We start from the raw sequence: 14,249 nt of genomic DNA, 5'->3' as shown, positions 1-14,249 counted from the left end.
GATCAATCTCCCAATTTGCCCAGGAAAGAGGAATCATCTGGGTCTGAAACTTGTTGCTGAAATCAACAGCACTAGATACATACAGGAATTTACTTTTTAACTGTAATTTCTATCTTGGTCTAGAAACCCGACTGTTCTGACAAATAAGGTAAGACGATGTAGTATTTCTAGAAAGAGAATTAAAATATGTCCATAGCCTGCCCTGTTAAGTATAGATATTTTACATCCTTTCGAGAAAATATCTTATTACTTTTGAGAGTTAATGTCTTAGCTAATTAGCTGAGAGCAAAACCTTTGGCGGTTGTGACATAAGACAGGTTCTTGGGTAGAGAAAAAAGAAAAGTTGATAAAAGTAGAGAGGTAGCCATAAGAAATGTTTTTTTAATATTATCTTCTTTAGGACTAGCCTTGTATTGCAGAGTGAAAATGTGTTTTTTAGAGATAGTGTTCTAGAAATGAACTCTAACACGGAGCTCTTCAAAACAAAGTTAAAAAATTAGGAGAATATGTGTATATGTGTGTGCTTTATTTCCCTTTGCCTGTCATCATCCTGTGGTTAGGTGTCCTATGGGATCTCTTTGGGAAAGAGGGACATTATATTTGACAAGGCAAGATGTGGATTTTCTTAATTATCTTGTCCCCAAAGTGTGCTTCTCAGCCTTGGCCACACATTAGAATCATTTGGGAAAATTTAAAAATATCCTGATGACCAGGTCACACTTTAGACTTTGGGAGTAGGACAAGCATTATTATTATTTTAATTTTTATATTTTTATTTTTCTATAACAGTCGATATACAATATTATATTAGTTTCAAGTATACAACACAGTGATCAAACATTTATACAACTTAAAAAGTGATCACCCAGATAAATCCAGTACCCACCTGACATCATGTATAGTTATTGCAATAACATTAACTATATTCCCTATGCTATACTTTACATGCCCCCTATTGTGTAACTACCAATTTGTAACTCTTAATCTGCTCTTCGTTTCACACCCCCCGCCCCATTCAGCGACCATCAAAATGTTCTCTGTATCTATGAGTTTGTTTCTGTTGTTTGTTTGTTTATCTTGTTCTCAACACATATAAGTGAAATCACATGGCATTTTTCTTTAACTTACTCCATTCAGCCCAATACCCTCTACGTCAAACCATGTTGTTGCAGATGGCAAGATTTCATACTTTTTTTATGGCTGAGTAATATACCATGGTCTATATATACCACCTCTTCTTTATCTATTCATCCAATGAAGGACACCAAGGATGTAAATAATGCTTCAATGAACATATCGGTGCACGTGTCCCTTTGAAATAGTGTTTTGAGTTTCTCTGGATACTCAGAAGTGGGATTATTGGGTCCTTCTCTGTCTCTCGTTATAGCCTTTGTTTTAAAATTTATTTTGTTTGATGTAAGTATTGCTACTCAAGCTTTTTGTTTGTTGTTTCCATTTTCATAAAATATCTTTTTATCTTTAAAGCATCATTATTTTTTAAAACTCTCAGACTTAAGAACCATTAACCTTAATACATAGCAATTCCCATGAAGAACATAGATGTTGTAAATAGAGTTGTTACAACCATGTTAGTACTCAAAGCAGATCAGTCTATGGAAATCTATCACTTGTAAAGACTCGGATTAGATTTAAGAGAAGTTACATTGACATAGAGTAATGTTTGATCCTGCTCGTGGGCCAGACTATATGGACACAATGGAATCATGCTTGAAACTTAAAAAAAAAAGTCCTGTTCCCACTTTTTCTCAGTTAAATCCAAACCTCTACCTGATTTTGTCCAGAGTAATAGTACAAAGAAACAGTGATTCTGATGCACAGCCAAGGTTAAGAACCAGCATCCAAAAGAATGATTATGTGAAAATAGCTATTTCAGAAGAGATACTCTCCAGACTTTGAATTCGGAAGAGACAGGCAAAGCAACAAAATCAAGTTGAAGGTCTTGAAGAGCTGGGAGATAACAGGGTGTCAACTCAAATTAATTCTGTTCTTTGGTTAAGATTGGCTGGAGTATAATTTTACTTAAATTAATTTAAGTTAGCCACAAAATGAAAACAGTGAGCATCTTTTTATAGAAACCTGATTGTTTTTTTGAGTGATTGAAGAGAGGCTGGAAGAGTTAGATATGAAAGACATCCATTTGCTCAATGGGCAAAGGTTTTATTTTATTTATGTAATGTGATATGTTTGGCCACCTGGAGTAGTGCCTGAAAGTGGATGTAAAATGGAAAATGTAGTCAGTGAGACTGATTAATAACCAAATGCAGAAAAATAGGCCAAGTGGAAAAACTTATTCATGTAATTGCTTCATTTTGCTGACTGCAGAAGGATTGGTTCTGGAAGTGATTTTAGCCATTTAACTGGGTAGATTGATGTAGATCAGAGAAAGGTCTTAAAAAATGACATTATGCAATTTTGTTCATAACACAAAATTAGTTTGACGGGTAAGATGTATGTCACTTTTCTTATCTGCCTTATAAGACATTTGCCTTGAGAAAATAATTATTGTACAACATAAACAGTCTTTGTGATAGAAAATAGTAAGATAACAGAGCACTTACATAAAAATTATGGACAGAATTATCAAAATTTAAAAAGACAAGCCTATTTTTCTTTATTTATACACAAAAATAAATGAGAGAAAATGGAAATAACTCATAATTTTATTACCTGATTACTCATGCTGACAAAAGCATAATTTGTGCCCCTGGTAAAAAATATCCAGGAATTAAATAAAGGTAAAAATAAAATTCTCCTCAAGTCTTCTCCCAGACATCTAAAACTTCCCCTGAAAGTAGTCATTGCAGTTTCTTGAGTGTCTTTCTAAAAATGATTTTAATATACATTCTCCCTTTATAGAATATATATCTTAAATAAGTCATAGAAAAATATAACTTTATCTTTTAAAATTACACAAAAGGATGTTCAGAACCTAGGCAATGTGTCTTTCCCCAGCTTCATTGAGATATAATTGACCGCATGATTTGATAGATGTATGTATTGTGAAATGATTCCCTAGGCTTTGTGTTTTTCTTTAATAATTTATCTTCAAGATATTCTTACTTTGAACAACTGCATTGTATGAGTGTGTCATACTTTATTTAAGTGATCTGCTACCAATAACATGAACAAGATATCTTGGCTTATGTACTTTCGCAAGATAATCAGTGTAATAAATCGGTATCAGTGAAATTGCTGCAGAATAAGTGAATTTAACATTTCTTGTTGTCGTGACCAAATATGCTCCCAAAACATGTTTATATTCCTACCAGTATCATATGAGAATGTCCAATACTAACACCCTTGCTAATATCAAATATTATTGCATTTTTCCAAGTCTCACTAAGCACTGAATTTTAAAATATAATCTGTTGAATGAAAAGAAAAACAACAGTTTCTGCCTCTTCAATTTGAAACTCTGATCATTAAGGAGATTAAGCATCAACATTATTCTTTAAAGGGACGATACTGAAATTATGTATAACTATAATAAATGTGAAGAGTCTATAAGCCAAGAAATCTGGTAAATTAATATCAGAGTTCCTAATTGAATAGGGTACTGGATATGGAGCTGGAAAGTTCCTATATGAATGCTAGCTCTTTCACCTACTAGTTTTGTAAATGTGGGTAAGTTGCTTAACTTTTCTAAGTTTCAGTTTCTATAATATCTAAATTAGACTAAATCATCATTTCTACTTCCTGGAGTGTTGTGATAATGTTAAGAAATAACATCTGTTAAAGTGGTTAACACAATTCCTGGCACAGAGAAGGCAACAGTAAACGTTGCTCAGTTTTACTAGGATGCTTATCACTTTCTAATACTCTTCCACTTTTTTTGTCTCTAAGATTTGAGTGAAACATGGGGATGCAGAACAAGAGCAGAGTGATGTCAACTTGATGACCTCAATGTATTCACATTTGAAATATCTTAAAATATTTTGCTGGCAAACAAAAGACACATGTCTTAATTGGGCACTGACTTTTTCTTTCAACTATATAGGCAAGCAATATTATAAAGTGAGAACATCAGCACTGAAGCAAACCAAAACAAAAAAGCAAAACACATACACACACACAAAATCACATATACATAAACTTTCACAGTGAGTTCATGAAACTGGTGAAACAGTAACATTTTGAGAATTGAAATTTCTTCATAAATGAGTGGGAATTGCCTGTGAACCCATATATAATCAGCTCACCTATTCACTCACAATGTTCCTCTTTCCAGTATTTTTACATCTTTGCTATTTGTCTCTGTAAATTCACTCATTTTCCCAGTCTTCTATTCTTATATTTTGAATTAATTTATCAGTTTACAATAACATTTACCAAGTGGTAGTTTGCATTTGTTTATCCTTGGCTGATTCAAAATATTTTGTATAATTTCCTTTAAATCATCTTCCTCCCATCTCACAACACTACATCATTTTCAATTAATTCCTAATAACCTCTTAATTGTCTATATTCTGTTAGAGCTAGCAGAGTTAATCCCCGTTTAAGCCAATAGGTTCGACTTCTTCAACAAACAAATCTTTCATGAAAGCTTCTGACAAGCCAAAGTATTAACTGAATCTAGTTTTATTACTTTTCACGTTTCTTGATCTTTCTCTTTCTTATTCTTTGGGAAATGGTCAAAGAGCTCTGGTGCTAATAAACAATATGATAAAAAGAGAACAAAGTTCAAGCTTCAGATTAAAAGCCCAATACTACTTGAGCAGTAGTATTCGCTAAGCTCATCTTCAACCATAAGGCAGAAACCAAACACATTGGACAATATGCGATTTCACTAGTACCTCACTCAGGCACAAAGGATAAAAAAGCACTGTTATATTAGATGTGAAGATACATTTTCAATTAGAATTAACTTTTCAAAATGAAAATAACTTCATTATTATTTTTATATTATAAAAGCGATGTCATTTTAAAAAGCACAAAAATGTCTAAGAGAAAAAGGGGAAAAATTACATGTAGATATAAAATACCCAAACATTCTTCCTATGGATAAAATTAGTTTTCACAAAAAAAGAACATATTGGACATGTTATTTTTGAACAACCTGTTTTTATAATTGTATGTACTATAGAATAAATGTCTTCACTTGACAGAAAAAACAAATCCATTCTTTTAAAAAGCAAGATACATTTCATTATATAATATACATATTATAATAGTGCATAAAATATTCACTGAGGCCTCTGGACTAGAATTTAGATTGCTCAATTTTCTTACTACGAACAGTGTATTACAAACTCTATACAATAATTTTTATAAAGATATTTTCTCCTGTATTATTTGTGTAGGAAAATTATGAGGAAAAAATTGCTAGCTCAAAGATTTACAACAATTTAAATTTCAAGACGGTGGGCCTACTGTCCTTCAAAATAGTGTACTTATAGTATTTCAGCTTCTTTTTCTCCATTTTCACTACAGGTAATCATTTTAATCTTTGCCAATCTCTTAAACAAAAAAGACAAAAAATTCCAATACTATAATACACAAAGGAGATAAATAGGTAGAAGAAGAAACACGAATGGCTAGGAGCAATAAGGGATGTTCAACATCAGTACAACGAGGATTCAGAGATATTAACATTATATATTATTAGTGGAAATCTGAATTTGAACCTTTTTGAAAGTAGTCTGGAAATAGTTTTTTTCTTTTTTTTTAAAGACAAAAAAACCTTCTAACCTGCAGTTCCACTTTTGGAACTTGAGCCCATGGAAATTAAAATTAAATTAAAGCACCAATGTGAAAGAATACATATTGCAGAAAGAATGTTATCTGCTGCTTTGTTTGTAATAGTAAAACAAATATGGACCATGGTAAACTTCCGTCAATAGGAAAATGATTAAATAAGTTGTGGAATTTAATTATATGTACATATATATTCACAGACGTATTATTTATATCAATACTTAGAAATTATGCAGTTACGTAAGGTAAGGTAACAATTATGTAAGGTAACAGTTTTCATTTTTGTTTATTGACCTGGGGGTGTTCATATAGTATAAGTAAGAAAATCAGTGAGTTGAAGTGGCAAACTCAAATTACATTTATAAAGTTTATGACATTTTATAAAAGATAAAAATTTAAATATGAATTCCTTAAACATTCTTAAAGCAGAGTGAACCACTTGGTGCAGCCTGTTTTTTATGGCCCTGGGGACATTGGTTCCAATATATCATCCATTATATCACCAATATATCACAACTCAGGAGTCAGCCTGAATTGAGGTAACAAAGAACTCATGGCCATTATCCATTTTTTTTTTTTTTCTCACTAGGAAAAAGGGTTGGAATGTAATGGATTCTTTTACTCTGGAATTCTTAATAAAATTTCCAGGAAGCAGGAATTTAAATTTTACTGTACCAATGTATTTATGTCTTCTTAGGAGAGAAAAAAAAATTCCAGATTTTTAGAATTCTTGAGTAGCAACGACAGAGAAAACAAAATAAAATACCAACGAGGTTGGCATGGTCTGGAGCTTGTGGACTGGGGTTTAGATAACTCACATGTGGTGTTACTCAAGTCTGAGTATTCTAGATGTTCTGATTAAGGGGCCTCTGTGTCCAAGACTTGTTGGAGATTTGTTGTCAGGCCACAGCTTTTTGATTTTGTTATGTAATGTCAGGGAGCCATTCTCTCTTGGGTGACAGTGTTGGGAAATATAGCAGATAGTCTTTTATACTGTGTGTGTGTGTGTATGTGTGTGTGTGTGTGTGTGTGTGTGTGTGTGTGTGTGTGGTCTGTTTGTATTGAAGGTTTTGATACCTTTGAGTGTCTTGTGTTGTTTATTTCTTTTTGCACAACAATATGAGCTCGAAATTTTTGTGCTCGTTGGAATGAAGAGCCACCCTTTGAGATCTGGGTTAGTGACTTTTCATGTAAGCTTTCCTGACATGTAAATGAAATTGTAAAGTTTTTTGTGGGTGTGAAATGAAGTAAAAGTTTGTCCTCGTTCTTATGAAAAAAAGTTGATTAACCTTTGTAGTGGTCTGTTTTTAAGGGTTACTACTTTCATTCTTTCTCAAAAAACTTTGGCAGATTAATTGAGGACAAAATTGATCATTTTGTCAGCATTCTAGGATGGCGCTTCTAAACTTAGAAATGCAAATTCTCAGACCTTACCTCCTGAGTCACACACTGCCAAGAGAAGGCCAAGGAATTTGTATTTATGAAGCCTTCCAGGCGATTCTTATGCACAGGCAGGTGGAATTGCTGCTGTAGCAATAACTAAAGACAACACTTTTGTATGGCTTGTACGGTGGAGAGTTCTAACTTTTGAGAAGGTTTCATTTGGTTTGCCTAAACCAAGCATTATTAAGCCCGAATACATTTTGTAATGGGAATTGTTGCTTTTGATTTGTTGAGAGTTGCATGCCCTTCTGAAAACTCAAAAGGATTTCAAGTGTGTAAATTTCTTTCTCCTTTTTCTCAAAAGGAAAAGGGAAAATCTCACAGAGGTATAAAAATGAATAAAAATAAGATGTAAGGAATGTTCTGTATGCCAACAATGAGGTATTAGTGAACCTCAGCAATCATGCCCCTAACTTGACTCTCAATCTGCCTGGATGAGGACTATAAATAAACAGCACAAAAAAGTACGTAATAAAAGAGGGAAAAAGTCATCTCTGGCCCAGAATTAGATAATGACCTCCTGCTGTATGATGTAAATATCTTTTTCACGAATTCTTATATATTTTAATATTTCTGGAGAAAATTAATGAATTAAGTTGAACAATCCCTTAAGTTCAATAAAGTTCCTATTTTCATTGGCTTATCTTTAGAAACACAAGTGACTTGCTCAGAGGAAAAAAATATAGAGGTTTAGTTCTGAGTTAAATTAATGGACTCTGTTGCTATGAGATGATAAGAAACAGCAAAGCAGCTAGGTAAGAGGAACCACATAATGCTAAAGATTTTGGTACTTTAAAGCAATATTTGAAGGGGCTTTCTATTTAATTAAAGTGAAGTTCACTGATATTTCTAATCATGGGAAATTCTTAGATAAATGTATATGATTTGATGATTTTGGTTAAAATAAATTACGTGTTTTCTTCCTGATTTTATTGTTAGGTAGATAGGCAGACATGAGCGACAGGGGGGAACAAGGAATAGGGGTCGAGCCTAGAGACCGCCCAAAGAATACCCCAATGGTAGCGGAATTCTGGGTATGCACATGCCCACTAGGCAGAGTTATATAGTGGCCAAGTGTCAATCAAAATGACTTCATGTGTCAATCACCTAGGAATGCCTAAGGAGCCACTTATTACAGCTGAAATATAAGGCAGACATTCCTGTTTCTGGGCCCTTTTTGCCCTTCTGGGTTCTTCTCCTTTTTGGTGGCTTTTTTTGTGGCCTTTTTACCCTTTTGTGACCGTTTTGGCTCCTTTGTGTTGGTTACAGCACTGGGACCATGTGCCTCCTCGGGGCATTCTCTGTCTTTCTAAAATATACTTTTAATAAAACTATTAAATCTCAGTGACTTGTGATTCTTCACTGACAGTATTTGAGGAAGAATTGAGGAAAAATGCTAATTACATGCCTGTGTCATCATTATCCCTCTCTCTCCCACCTACCATTGTGGTGTCACCAAACTCTGATTGGCCTCAACGGTGACATTATCACAAAGTTAGAATTAATATTAGCATATTTTTCTAATTTATAAAATACTCCATTTAATTAGAGCCTTCTAAATTTGCCACACTAGTGTATGGTTCAACTAAATTGAATTACAATAACTATTGTCTTTTAATGAGTTTTGTTTCTCACTTGCAACAACAGGGGTGACTCCTGAAATAATCATGCTAAGCAAATCAGCCAGACAGAAAAAGTTGAGAACCATATGACTTCTCTCATATGTGAGTTATAAAACTGAAAGCAACAAACGAACATGACAAACAAACAGAGACTCATGGACACGGACAGTAGATTAGTGGTTACCAGAGGGAAAGAGAGGAAGGGGGAGGTAGACATGGGTAAGAGGGATCAAATATTTGGTGACCGAGGAAATTTAGCTTTGGGTAGTGAACACAAATGTAATATACATATGATGTATTGTTGAATTGTACACTTGAAACTTAAATATTTGATTTCATTAACTAATGTCGCCCCAACAATTTAATAAAAAAAATTTTGTTCCTGAAACTTTTGTTCCTGAGATAAGGCTACAAATCATTTTACTGTCTAGGTAAAAATAACACTTACCATGTTCAGGAAAAATGTTTAAAATTTCATATCTGACAGAATTTTAATATAAATTTTTGTTTCTCTATCATGTGTCAGCTTAAACTGAATTTAATGTAATTAACTTTCAGATCTTATGCTAATATTACATTGAAATAATAAATAATCTCTGGATATTCAAGCAAAATTTTTAACACATCTGTGTCCTGTAGTTTTGTAAACTATAGTGTGGCTATTAGATAAGTAAACGAACAGTATGGACATGTACCTTTAGCACCTATTAGTGCATATGTTCATTTTTGCAACTTTTAATACTTTAAGAATTTAAGTCAGCTTGAATGTAGGAAAAGTGCATGCAAGATAACTCATGTCTTTGTTTATCAGGGCAAAAAGAGAGTAACTTTTTCTAAAAGTAAAATTGTTATGGTTGTGTCAGAATGTACAATTAAACTTTAAAATACAAATTTGAAGGTTTATAATAATTGTTGAATATCCAAGGGAATTAAACTTTCTTCACTACAGTTTATAATGCCTGCAAATAATGAGTTTAGAAGAGCAATAAAATGTTTATGACTGTTTGACTAAGTTGACTGAATATTAATGAGTTTATGTTTTCTTGTATTTTTTACCAGTTTTTACCAGATTAGGAATAGCCCTTCTGAACTAATTCTTTCACACCCACAACAATATTGCCATGTGGGGGAACATAGATTTGTAGCAATTTACCTTTGTACAGATATTTAAATGTTAAAACTTTTTTTTTTTTTTGCATTGAAATAGTTGTTTCCATATGAGAGTGAGGTGCAGAGTAGTGAACCAAAATAATAAAACTATTAGGATGTCTTTTATGAATACAGTATCTCTGGGTTTCCCAGAGACCACTGGGCATCTCCAAAAATCTGTTTTCTAGCCATGTACAAGAAGAAATAAGAAATAAAGGTGATATTTTTGTATTCTCCAGATTCTTAATTAGCTCATCACTATAGTGGGAGCTATTCTGGTTTTCAAGCCCACAATAGAAGAAAAAATTACAAGTTAAACTTGTCCTAGATTAATTAAATGCAATAATTATGCACGATTACTATGGTTATGTTACAACAATTATGTACTTTTGGGGTTGGACTGAAGCATATTTATGTTCATGTATGAAGACTGCTATAATAACTGTTAACCAATTGATTTTTTTAAAATAACCTTATCAATCGGTGAAAATAATAATATATGCTTTATAGGTAAATTAAAGGCCTTTGAGATGTATCAGAATGTTTTCATTGTCCTTCATATGCTCTTTTATGCTATTCACCAATATAAGTTTTATTGAATGAATATATATTACTCCTCGAAAGAAAATTCTATTCTCCTCCATTGTGATGTTGTTTGCTATGACCAAAAATAAACCAAACTTTTCAGTATTGTTATCAACATCTCCTTTCCTTTTAAACATACCTAAAATCCATTCTAAAAAAAGTACCAATCAGAAGCTGAGTCACAAAAAAAATATCAAAAGAGATTCAGTAAGAAATGCATCAGACAGTGTTCATACTCTTGATACCACAGGAAATTGACTCATGAATGTAGTCCTCCCCAAATGAAGTGACCTTGCCCCACAAATGATATTCTAACTATACCAAGTGCATGAGTCAGGATTTGCAAGACTCTTGTCAAGTAGGTGAATTCACGAAGGTAGACTACACAGCCCAAGACCAGCAAAAGAAATAATTGCTTAGGATTAAAGGGACTTAATAAACTGATTTAATTGGAGTTAATTTAATTTTCTGTTTTAGTGAACATGAAAGAAACTCTTTTTCTTTTTTTTTTCTCAATCTATCTCCAACCATCAATTTAAGAGATTAAATGTGTAAAAACTAAATGGAGCGCTCTGAATTTTAGTCTTTAGTTTTGAAGAAAAAAATACCTTATGAAAATTCTTAAATAGACTCAAAACTAATAAGTTACCAAGAAAAACATATAAGTAATAATATTGTTAAAATTTATGGCATGTAATATTAGGCTTTGTCTACTAAACATTCATAAAATCTGTCATAATGGTTAAATATTATGCAAATTTACTTTTAATAAAGATCTTTACTTTTCATGACAAAGTAGTTATTTATATTGGTTCAATAAGAACCTGTCTTTTTTCCTACCTGAATATAATTAGAAAAATAAAAATTTTAACATTACCATGCTACAAATTCCATTATCTAATTATGATAAGATAAATCCAGTAATAAAAACAAATTTTCTATGTTTTTCATGCAGAAGTGATGTCTACGACATCCTTCGGGAACTTGATCTGGTATTTGCTCTATGGACTGGAGAATCTTAGTCCTCGAGATGAAAAAGAGTGTGACTTCTTGGTAGGTCAGGAACACTGAAAAATTTGGTATCTTTTGGAAAAAGAACACCCTTAAAATTAGAAGTACTGCAGATGAAATCAGGTGGAGGCAAATTGGTTTAGTCTGTTCTTAACTAAGTTAGGAAACACATTAAAATAATTTAAATTAAAACCATAAGTGTTTTACAAACCTACTGACAGAAATAAACTCTTGAATCTCAGTATCATATTGTTCCATTAAAAAAAACAAGGAGGTAATTATATATTAACCAGTATTTCTTGTTATATATATGCAAATAAAATGAATCAAAGATAAAACCAATAATATTGTTTGAGAAAATTATTAAGCAAATGTTGGTAGACAAATGTGTTCTATAGGGGAGGGAACATGATCTCAAGAACTGTAAAAATAGAAGTGACACCTGGCATTGCCAACATTGTAAGCACATACATCATATCCTACCACTGAAGGGAAAAAACACCTCACATTCCACTCTGATATAAATAAAAAATAGAAGATTCTCTTTGTCTACTTCTAGTCCTCCAAATAAACAAAACTTTGAATATTTCCTAAGTATTTCCTATATACAAAAGTTGCTAACTCCTTTATGAAAATGACTTTATCTTCGACTTTTGCAATGCTGTTATCTGAAGATAGGTCATGAACTTTGTGACTATGGTAACCATGATAAAATTCCTATTTTCCATCATGACCAGACTAATGTAAACTTGATGGTCTTCATAATATATATTATATTATATTCATAATATAATATATATTATATATATTTTAAAAACTTGCTCTGTTTGTAATTTGTTAGACCACTTCTTCTGAAGTCTAACTTCCTCACTTTTTTTTTTTTTTGGCCAGTAAATGCCGCCTTCTACTTCTTTCTATTTGCTTTTGTCTCTGAGACTCCTTTCATGCCCATACACACACATCAGCAGGTGATGGAACCTGCAGCTATATTTGGGGTTTTATGCTTCATTGTTCACTTTCAGTGGAAAAGAATATTTTTGTTCTGGCCTTCTTAAAAAGAACTGAAATTCACCCTGAAGCAATAAATGTTCTTTATATTCACCTTTGGCAAGAAGGGTTTAAATATTTCTAGCTCATAATTTCAGGACTCAATATTAATTCACCATTGCTGCCAATCCTGGCCTAATCTATGTACTTGTGTTGTCTTATGCCCCTATAACTGATTCAATGTCTTGGTACCAGGCCATGTGTTAGTTTTGCTATCTCTTAGTCATTTTTCCTCAATAGTTTTACACTGCACCCCTGCCTGTTCTCCCCTTTATTTCCTAACACAGTTCCCCAAATCAATTCATCCACATTTTGAAATACCTAATTTTAGGCCCTGCACTGACAGATCACCTGGGCTCACATTGGTTTTTGGTTTTTACCATCTTAAAATTCTGAAAACATTATATAGACTGTACAACACCCCAGGGCCTGCCTTAAAAAAGCAGATTCCTTTTCAAGTTCTATCTCCCCATCTATTTCATTTCATGACAGTTAGAAAAACTGTGCACTAATATAGGACAAATGATAATGTAGCAGAGAAAAATGTTACTTCAGGGTGAGCCTAAGGAAAGCTTTTTGGTGGAGAGTCAGCTAAAATCGGTTCTGATGATAAAGAGTCTGTTGAGCATATGGATGATGGAATGATGAAGTGGAAAATGAAGCAGATACATATGGACATTCCAGGTAGAAACAGTGTTAGCAAAACCAGAAAGACAGGAAATGAGATGGCTTTGACAAGGCCAGGTTAATAATTCAGATTATTAGGATCATCTGTGTGATGGGAGCTGGGCATATGAAAACCAATGGTTGATGTATCAGAGCATGAGCACTGCTGGGAAATGTGACACAGGTCAGGTGACTCATGTGCAAGGTGATTATTCAACAGGAGGAGTGGCTTCTCGGTTATAAACATGCCTGAAGTCACTGAAAGTTAGGCCATCCTTGTTGACGTTATATTGACCTCTGATGACCTTCAGAGAGCACCAGCTAGATGAATTGATGGTTAGATAAATTTGAGAGGGCAATAGAGCAAATCTGCGCATGAATCTCTCCTATGTCATTTATCTATGGCTTCAGCTAGATCCAGTGATTTGTTTGTTCTGACTGTGGTCAAAACTGTAGGTACAACCCTATTGGGACAATAAATCCAGTCATAATAAATGACAGAAAGCATTCAAGCAGAGACAAGAAGCAAATTATTTTACAAGTGTAAAGATAAACTATATAAGGTCTTGTCCTTCCAACAAGCTTCCCTAATATTTTTAAGCTGTAGTTCTGACTGATTTCCTTCCAGCTGGGTAGGCCCCTTCTATTTGCTAATTCCCTTGATGGTGATTACCTGATTCTCTATTCCCCAACTTGATTCATCCTATTCATTGAGAACTAGTACTTTTAGACTATTACTAATAATTATATATAAAATCAGCTGAGTTTATCAAATAAAGAGTCTAAATCAAGAAATAATAAATAATATAGAAATTACAAAGTTTCCCTACTTGAGGATTAGTTAAGTACAATATTATAGAGGCCTAAAGAAATAATGATTATACTGCAAAAGAATATAAAAATAGTTGGAGACTAGGAATCAGTCTAGCAACTAATTCAGTGATTTGGCTACATTTCTCACCTGAATGGTAATGGTCTTTATAAAAAAAATCCTTTCAATTTAGCTAGAAG

This window comes from Pteropus vampyrus, unplaced genomic scaffold (assembly GCF_000151845.1).
Source record: "Pteropus vampyrus isolate Shadow unplaced genomic scaffold, Pvam_2.0 Scaffold234, whole genome shotgun sequence".
Taxonomy (NCBI): Eukaryota; Metazoa; Chordata; class Mammalia; order Chiroptera; family Pteropodidae; genus Pteropus; species Pteropus vampyrus.
The sequence above is the reverse complement of the archived record's forward strand: the minus strand, read 5'-3'. Positions refer to the sequence as shown.